Source organism: Cryptomeria japonica, unplaced genomic scaffold (genome assembly GCF_030272615.1).
Source record: "Cryptomeria japonica unplaced genomic scaffold, Sugi_1.0 HiC_scaffold_601, whole genome shotgun sequence".
Classification (NCBI taxonomy): Eukaryota; Viridiplantae; Streptophyta; class Pinopsida; order Cupressales; family Cupressaceae; genus Cryptomeria; species Cryptomeria japonica.
In genome coordinates, this window is record NW_026729406.1 from 25,613 (window position 1) to 35,165 (window position 9,553).

Below are 9,553 nucleotides of genomic sequence, written 5' to 3' on the forward strand. Positions count from 1 at the left end.
TACTATTTTGACTAAGACATAGTCTGGACCCAAATCAACACCGCACAGAAGAAAAACTTCCAAGAATTATGCCTCAAACATCCGCAACACATTGAATTGACTAACAAACTAAAATATTCACTTGCGGATCTCCAAATCATGTATCATCTGAATTGAGGATACATATGAATTTCCCAAACACTCTGCCAAGACCACAAACCTTGATAATATAATTCCAGAGCAATGCAGAGAATAAACCCGAACACATAATAACATGAACAACTGAACAACCAACCACAATACCCAAAATACTAAAGTCTAGAATACTTAATGAACAAACTTTTAGCAATCTATTGTTGAGTTTTAGTAATCTATTGTTGAGTTTGGGTGGACTCCATCTCTGCTTTATAAAAGTAATCACTTAATTCAGTGGTTTGGTTAGGGATTTGTTTGTTATAAGCTAGCGGATAACTACAAGCTATTTCTAAGGTAGTTTACAAAAGGAAGTTGCTCCCACATAACTACCTTATGATGTAATAAATAGAGCATTAAGAATGTGCTTCTAAATTTCTATGCTTATCGTTTTGTTTTTGTATTGTGGAGATATATTGAATATCAATAGAAGAGAAGATGAATGCAATATTTTCCATGCAACCTAGCATAGTTTGTGATTCATCTTACAAATTCTCTTCATTATTTCTGTGGACCAGTTTTTAAACGTATTTTGGGTCAATTAGTTTTGAAGATGCAGTTCACCGTAATTTTCTGGCTTTGAACCTTTCTGTTATAGCGTAAGATAAAAGTGGTATTGGAATACTTAGCCATTGCTCCTTTGAGGGTGTCCTCTTCCTTTTGCATGAACTTTTGTGTTTGCAATGCTTTCGAGGAAATTCCATCACATGAACATGCTCTTTTTAGTTAATATGTACATAGACTTGCGAATGTTTTCATTGTGCATTTTTCCATAGGTGGCTAGAAGAATGGAAGTCTCCCCTGTAAAATTGAGCAGGGACTCTGAGACCTGCACACCGCCAATAGTAAATTTTGCCATGAGTCAAATTATAGGGATAAGACATGCACAATACTTTCAGCAAATATGTTTATCAAATACAATACTTTCATGGTGCTACACATGCACTTATTTCTGACATTTCACACCTCCACATTGTCTGCCTTGATTTTCACTCTTTCTTGAAGTTATATCATCCCAAATAGGGTTGAGTGAAGCTGTCGAACATTTTGTGTAGGGTACCTGTTGGAGAATGCAGGCCATGACAATCTTATGGCCTAAGGGTAGGATAATTATATTATTAAGAACATTGGCAACATTTTACTTGCTAAAGTGCATTTCTTGGATAGTCTAGTTGTGTTAGTTTCCTTTTAAAAAAATAGTGCTTCAGCTGAGCATAGGGATTGCTTGTGAGACTCTATTGTTAAAAACCATTTTGAAGAAACTCTTCATATTTGTTAAATTGAAATTCTCTAAATTTTTCTTACAAAATTTGGTGAAATCTGAGATTTTTCAAATAAACTATTGTTTGCCACTATTTTATATTTTGTTGTTATCCTATTGTGCTCTTTAATTGTATCCCTTATGGAGTCCAGCCTATCGTAGTTAGTGAAATTCTGATTGAAGAGCTACTGCAATTTGCATATCATATAAGATACATATTCTATTCCGTTCTTGACTTTGTCTATTACTTGTCTCTCTGCAATTCAGTTGCATTTTGTTTGCTTAACTATCACCTTTTGCAGGTTCAGTCCCTTGCAGCGATAGGCATAATTGCATTATGAATTCTACATCACATATATTACTCCTCTTTTCATTGTTCCACGAGTTTTGGGGATGTTTCCTTCGGGAGACGAGGGCACGCATTCCAAGGGCAGGGGTACTTGGGGCCTAAGTTTGGGGACGTTTCCTCGAGGGATGGTGGGGGAGCGGTGCTAACATAATACATATAGTACTTGAAAAATTAGTTATAAAAAATATGTATAAGGAATAAGTAAAGACATTGCAATGATTGCATTGAACTTTGAACATTAAGTTATAATTAGAAAGATTTTGTTGGAGTATCTTAAAAGATCTAACCCTAGAGATAGTAAAAGCTCTAATTACCCCTATCATTTCAGCTCAAGGTATAGAAATAATAGCTTAAATTTATTTCAATTTTGTCATCATGAAAAAAATCCGTGTAATGACCACTCTAGATGATCTTTTATTTTTTAACAAGTGTAAGAACCATGCAAACTAAAACAATGCTCTCTCCTATTAAGTAATGATAAAAATTACGAGCCCAAAACATCACCATTGTAGGTCTAAATAGTCCCTTAAAGCCTCTTAAAACTCACTCTATGCAACCATGTTTGCCCCCAAACAATGCTAAACAACTTGAAATAGACTCAACAATATTGATTAGTCTTAAAAATTTGCAAGTCCCCTCCAAGGTTGAGGAATATCTGTGAGTCTCGGGGACATCAAAACATCCCCTTTGGCATTTTTGACACAAGAAATTTTTGAGAAATGTCCACCTAGTGAGGAAACGTCTCGAAGACGGTGGAGCAAACTTGGTGGAGGTGGAGGGACAACGAAGGGATATTCCCCAAGAGTCCTCGCATCTTGGGGACGTCCCCATCTTGGAAATGTCTACATTTTCAGGGGGGACATTTCCCCATTAAAGCTTTTCTTAACAAGGCATTGTGTTGATTGCTATGATCCTAGCCAAGTGATCCTAGGTGAGTCTCAAGGATTCGGGACTCTTCAGGAACTCGCTCTGGGCAAGACACTAGAAACTGGTTTTTTGTTGAGTCCTATCGAGTTTTACAAATTTTTTGCCGAGTCTTAATTTAGGTCAGCCTTGCCAAGTTCGTGCTGAGTTCAAGTCTCGTTTCTACGTTTTTTTTTGGATTAAATATAAAGTATCAAAATTACATCTTCATCGCATTAGTTCATGAGTCCAATCAGCAGGAGACGAATCAAAACTTACAAAAATACATCATACCCACTTAATTACAAAACATAGGAGTAACATAGAACAAAACCAATAAAGAACTACACCCCATAGTCAGTTAAATGATGTATTTGTATCAAATAAACTGTTGTTCCCAGCTAGGGGAAACCATGTAGTCCATCCATTGTCCCCTTCCATCCAGACTTCAATCAGACCATTAACAATCTGTTCTACATGAAGGTGTACATTCTGGGTACGAATTCATTCTTCTCTATGAACAACATCCATCCTAGCTTGTCTTTGTTCCAGCTGGTGCATGAACTTCAACAGGGCCTGTTCAAACATTGTATTGTTGCTTCCAACCCGGTCCCATGTACAACCATCAGATAATTCCTTCAGATAAATAATTGTAGAGCCATCCTTGATCCATTGATCAAATTTTCCTTCATCTAACCTAAGGACCACGGTAACCTGCAGGGAAATTAAGTGAAAAATGAGTCTCCTCAGAGACTCAGTAAGGTTCCTAGATTTACCAGTAAAGACATCATCATTGTGAAATTTTCATATCAGCCACAAAATCTCTAGAGCTATCACCAAATTTTATACCAAAATTTTTCCACACTTCCTTAGCAAAGTGACAGTCAAAGAAAACATGATTTACAGTCTCAGGGAGGTGGCATATTTTACAAATGAAGAAGTTTCTCTCAAAGTCTTTCAAGGGCAGTTTTTGAAGGATCAACTACCAGGCAAAGAAATTTTTTTTTGGTTCTGAGGGACCTACCCAGAATCTCATGAAATAATTACTCTAGTATTGCGGGGGTTAGACAAGGTTCCAAGAGGAGTTAAGGTAATCAAAGATGCAATCAATATTTAACTGGGAGTCATAGATAGGTTTGGCCTTGAGGAGGGGTAGGGGCGTACCATCCGACCAACAAAGGAAAATAGGGGGAGATTGAGAGGGGCAGTAGGGGTGCTGCGACAGGATAGGGGAGAGGGCATCTCTCAGGACTTTAAAGGTTCTAGATTGAGATTGAGGAATACCAAATTTGATGGAGAGCTCCTTTCAAGAGAGAAAAATTCCATTATGCATAATATCATCCAATACCCTGATGCCTCGATTATGCCAGGAGCAGCCTTGCAATAAAGCAAGAGGTTTATCATTATGCTTCAAATTCCACCAGATGGATTTATCCCTTGTGATAGAATCTAAATTAGCAGACGGTCTAATAAACTTCATTACAGCTTCCCAGGCTTTCCATAGTGACTTGAATACCTCAGACCCAGATGGAGCCACCTGAAATTCACCTACCGGCAAGTCACCTAAAGGAAGATTCTTCCATTTTCTGGCTCTCTTTGGAACTAGTTGGGAAATATTGTGTCTAACAAGAACCTTCCAAGTCTTATTGCCATCCATGGCCTTGAAAATCCTTTTGGATGCTAGAGCAATACCTTGCAACCTTAGATCTTTGAGTCCCATACCACCCTTTTGTTTCTTGACAATACACCATTCCCATTTAACAACATGCTGCTTCCTGCTACCTTTCCAATCAGACCAAAGAAAAATTCTGATTTGTTTCTAGATATAGTTAAATTGGTAGTTGCAAAAGAGCTAGGCTGAGGAATAATAAATGTTATATGAGGACGTAATCTTTTGGCATACCTAGAATCTTCCCGCCAAAGACAAAAAATTTCTATTCCATTTAGATAACTTCTTATCAATCTTGTTTCTAATCTACTGCCACATTTCTTTCAAATTAGGGACAACGGAGAAGGGAATGCCAAGGTACTTCACAATTTGATTTGGACCTTCCCATTTGAGAGGGAATTTACAAAGCCATCTCGGTGGAGCTTCCTCCCATCCTAGGAAACAAGATTTATGTAATGCTATTTTGCTTCCAGAAGCATGGCAGAATATATCTAGGTTTTACTCAAAATCTGCTTGTGTGTTTTATTTGTCTTCAATATTTATACACTCACACAAATACACTTCAGATATCACTCTCACAATTTGATGTATATGACTAATCTTCACACAACACCCTCAACACCTTATCTCTCATTCTTCTCCTTTTTATATCTTTATATTCTTTGAAGTGACATATCCTTTCAGAATTAAAGAGACACGTCCTTATTAAACCAACCAGATTTCATTTATGAAATCACACCTCTTATCATTTCCTTAAAACCCATTACACCCTCTTTAATAATCACTTTAATCATATTGACTTCTCTTTAAACATATCATAGTTTTTTTAGAATGTTTAGTGAATACACTAAATCACACCTCCTCATAATATTTGTTTGACTATCTTATTCACCTTCACAATGAAATCATATCCTTCATGAAGTCATAACAAACTTATAGTTAATATTTTCAACCATGTATTTTATTGCCATTGCTGCCTTTAGTTGATGTTTGTTATCATTGCTACCACTTAATCATCAACCTTTTAGTCACTGCTATATTAATCTCATTTAATCATTGCTTTTCATAATTTATCTTTTATGCATTTCGTCTTGTATAGAATTTTGTCTGATATGATTGTTGTCATATGGCTTTTCAAAAACATTTGATGTTCTTTAATTTTTCATAGTCATTGCTTCTTCTTATCTCAATGTGCACTTTTTGTCTTGTGTCTTTGTGGTTTATTGTCTTTTTCCCGTTTTTGTCTTTTTTTTAATTTTTGTCATTTTCTTCTATTTTATTAGATTTTTATATTATTATTTCTCCTTTATTCTTTTCCAACGTTGCTTTATGATAGTCTGAATTTGTTGTGTATTTAGTTGTTGTTCATAAGATGACTGTTGGTCACTGTTGCACATAAACTATGATTGCAAGGCTTAATATTTTGCCTTCTTCTTACTATAATCGATGCATAATAAACTTGGTCACTTCTCTTCATCATTCTTCATTAGTTTTATTAGCCCATTCTAATAACAAAACACTATTTTATCTTTAAAGCTTCCCTTAATAGATCATATAAAAGTTTTTCTTAAGACGACACTTTGTTGTTTGCTCAAATCTAGTCATATATCATCAAAGTATTCTTTAATATGATTGTTGATCACATATTAATAAAGTCTGTGGAAGTAACTCATTGTTTTAACAATCACTTTGAATTTGTCAAATCTGGTTCATGTTAACTGTTCAACAAGTTGTTCAAACAAGGTTTATTCTTTGCCATTGTTGTTTGATTGGTTAATATCTTAATCACCATCATTAATAGTCTTCATACTTGCCATGTTAATCATTGTGTCTAATCTTGAATCATTAACTGTAGGTGTATGCAGAAAATGTGGTGACAAAAACGAATAAATCGAATCTAAAAGACCCACACACCAATGAGACTCTTGATGCAAGTATATGAACTAATTCAATTAGTTCAGCTTTCCAAGGGGTGTCTCATTGTTCTCTATCTCACGGGATCCCTAAAGTTAATGTTTTGCTCTTAGATCATTGAGCAAATGACCTACGGATGACAACTCCAAGAACGGGTGATATTATATTTATATGCATGTATGCATTCTAAGATATACATGATATAAAACTATGATGATTAAGCTAGTACGAAGATAATGATATGATAAAGATAGTGCTAAATTATCTTAATCATGATGTACTAGCATGGATATATTATTGATATGAAAATGAAATGCTTTTAAATATTTATGATGATGTTTTAACAAATAGAGGCTAAAATGCTTAGTAAATTAGACTATAATGTAGATGCATGAAACTTGGATTATTTGAAAATGAAGAACGAGAGCTCTATTTATATGAAAAATAGGGCAATGGATGGTAAAGATTGAATAATCTTAACAAGGGCTAGGATTGAAAGTTAATCAATCCATGTTTACAATTCTCACCAATGAAAAGATGACAATTGTAAACAAGAGGTTGCTTGAGAGGAGATGCAAGAAGCATTAAATGCCTGAGAAGACATGAAGGTTACACTAGGACGTAAGGGTTAAGGTTAGGTTAGGGTTATCCAATAGATAAAGCTTTTACCCAAGGGGTAAACTCTTGTGCAAGGGTTAATAGGATAACCAAGGTTAAAGCCATGAATGCTTGATGGGACTCTTGAGTCAAAAGGATGGTTAAGTTAGAGGAAAGTCTCTAACTAAAGGCCAAATGCGAGTTAACCATAAATGGTTATGTAAGAGCCTTTAATGGTTTGGAAGACTTTTAGAGGTTAAATATTTAAAGACACAAAGCCTTTAATGGTTATTGAAGACTTCAGAGGCTTTGAGAAGTGACTTCTCTTTGCTTAGGAATGTGACAATAATTAGGAGATGAATTAGGCTAAATTGGAAGTGATTAGAAGAATCTAGAAGGGTTTTAGGAGGCAAGTGGGAGATGTAGGAAAATCCAAGTGGATGAGGGAAAATGATTTTAATTAAAATAAAATTACTTTATTTCAACTAAAATAGATGCAACTTGCATAAACACAAGTGGGGGGATTTAATAAATAAATTAGATTTATTTATTTCTAAGGATCAATTTAATTAAATGTAAGTTTAATTAAAAAGAGAGAAAAAGGAATTAATTAAATAAAGTGATTTATTTAATTAAAGGCTAAAAACGGTTTATGTGAATTTAATTAAATAAATTGAGAAATGAAGAAATTAATTAAATAAAATTTAATTAATAGGAGGAACGGGGTTTAAAATAAATATTAAATATTTATTTAGGAAAGTGGTCAGATTTACATGTCTACATTTTTCCCCTCTTTGAAGTGACGTGTGTGCAAATGTTGATTCAAATAAAATTGTTGGATATGTCACCAAAATTAGATTGATATGATGTTGTGTGTCAAAGTGTCGATATGATGCCCCAGATATAGATTTGATGAACAATATTGATGATGCCCCCTCGGGAGATGAATCAAGGATTTAGTGAAAAGTTGTCAAGGTTATGATCGTTTCTAAATTTATTTACAATATGAGAATATTGGCTGCGTTGTATGCACATTATTGATTCATCTCCCGAAAAATGATGTTGATAAGGTTAAAAATGAAAAAGTAGGAATAAAATACATGCCCCACTTATTAACCCTGGATTTTACCCTATTAAAAGGTAAAAAGTGACTTTGAAAAATCACTTGCACACTTGTCTCTTTGTGATTATGACATTTAGAGCTTTAACAACGATGTCGATTCCATACTCCTCACACCAATTTGAGCGTGTCAGGCGATACCAGAGACCCACCACATATGGCCCACCAGTAAGTGGCCAAAATTCATCTTTGTTTTTTATTATATTTATTTATTTTTGTCATGTTTTTCAATTTGGGGTTGTATTTTGCTGGTTTATTACTTAGGGTAGGTTGTCTAGCGCATACGATAGGAAGGTTAAAGCGTAGAAAACCCTAGGCAGGTGTAGCGTCTCAGTGCCACATTGTAGGGCGGTCGGGGGTAGGTTAACACATAGGATGGTTTTAGCGCATAGGATATGCATAGAAGCACAATGGGTAGGCCAGTTAGCACTTAGGATAGCTTAGCATGTTGGGTAAATAGGGTAGCACAAATGGTGTGTCAGTTAGCACGTAGGGTGTGTTTTACAATGCATTCCTGGAAAAGGTTAGCGCATATGTGGCAGCTTAGCCTTTGGGGCCCTGATTTAGCATGTGGGGTCCAAAGTTGGAAAAAAATTGTTGTAAAAAATGTGTCGTGAGTCAAATAGATTAGATAGGTTGTGTAGATGTCAATATGAGTCCATTGATTAATCTAATATGGTTTAGATTTTGATATAGGTCTTGATGTCGTTATGAGTTGCTTTCGATATGGGTGCTTGATTTCGATATGAGTTGCTTTTGGCTAGTTAGCACTTAGGATAGCTTAGCATGTTTGGTAAACAGGGTAGCACAAATGGTGTGTCAATTAGCATGTAGGTTGTGTTTTACAATGCATGCCTGGAAAAGGTTAGCGCATATGTGGTAGCTTAGCCTTTGGGGCCCTGATTTAGCACGTGGGGTCCAAAGATGGAAAAAAAGTGTTGTAAAAAAGCATCGTGAGTCAAATAGATTAGATAGGTTGTGTAGATGTCAATATGGGTCCGTTGATTACTCTAATATGGTTTAGATTTTGATATGGGTCTTGATTTTGTTATGAGTTGCTTTCGATATGGGTCCTTGATTTCGATATGAGTTGCTTTCGATATGGATCTTGATTTTCGATATAGGTCCTTGATTTCGATATTTGTTGCTTTTGATATGGATCTTGATTTTCGATATGGGTCCTTGATTTGGATATGGGTCTTTGATTTCCGATATGGATCTTGATTTTGATATGGGTCTTTGATTTCCGATATGGGTCCTTGATTTTCGATATGAGTCTTTGATTTTCGATATGGGTTCTTGATTTTCGATATGGGTCCTTGATTTCGATATGAGTTCTGATTTTCGATATGGGTCCTTGATTTCAATATGGGTCCTTGATTTTGATATAGGTCCTTGATTCTTGATGAGTCTGATTTTCGATATGAGTCTTGATTTTTGATATGAGTCTGATTTTTTATATGGGTCCTTGATTTTCGATATGGGTCCTTGATTTCGATATGGGTTTTTGATTTTCGATATGGATCTTGATTTTTCGATATGGATCTTGATATGATGCACTGATTGATT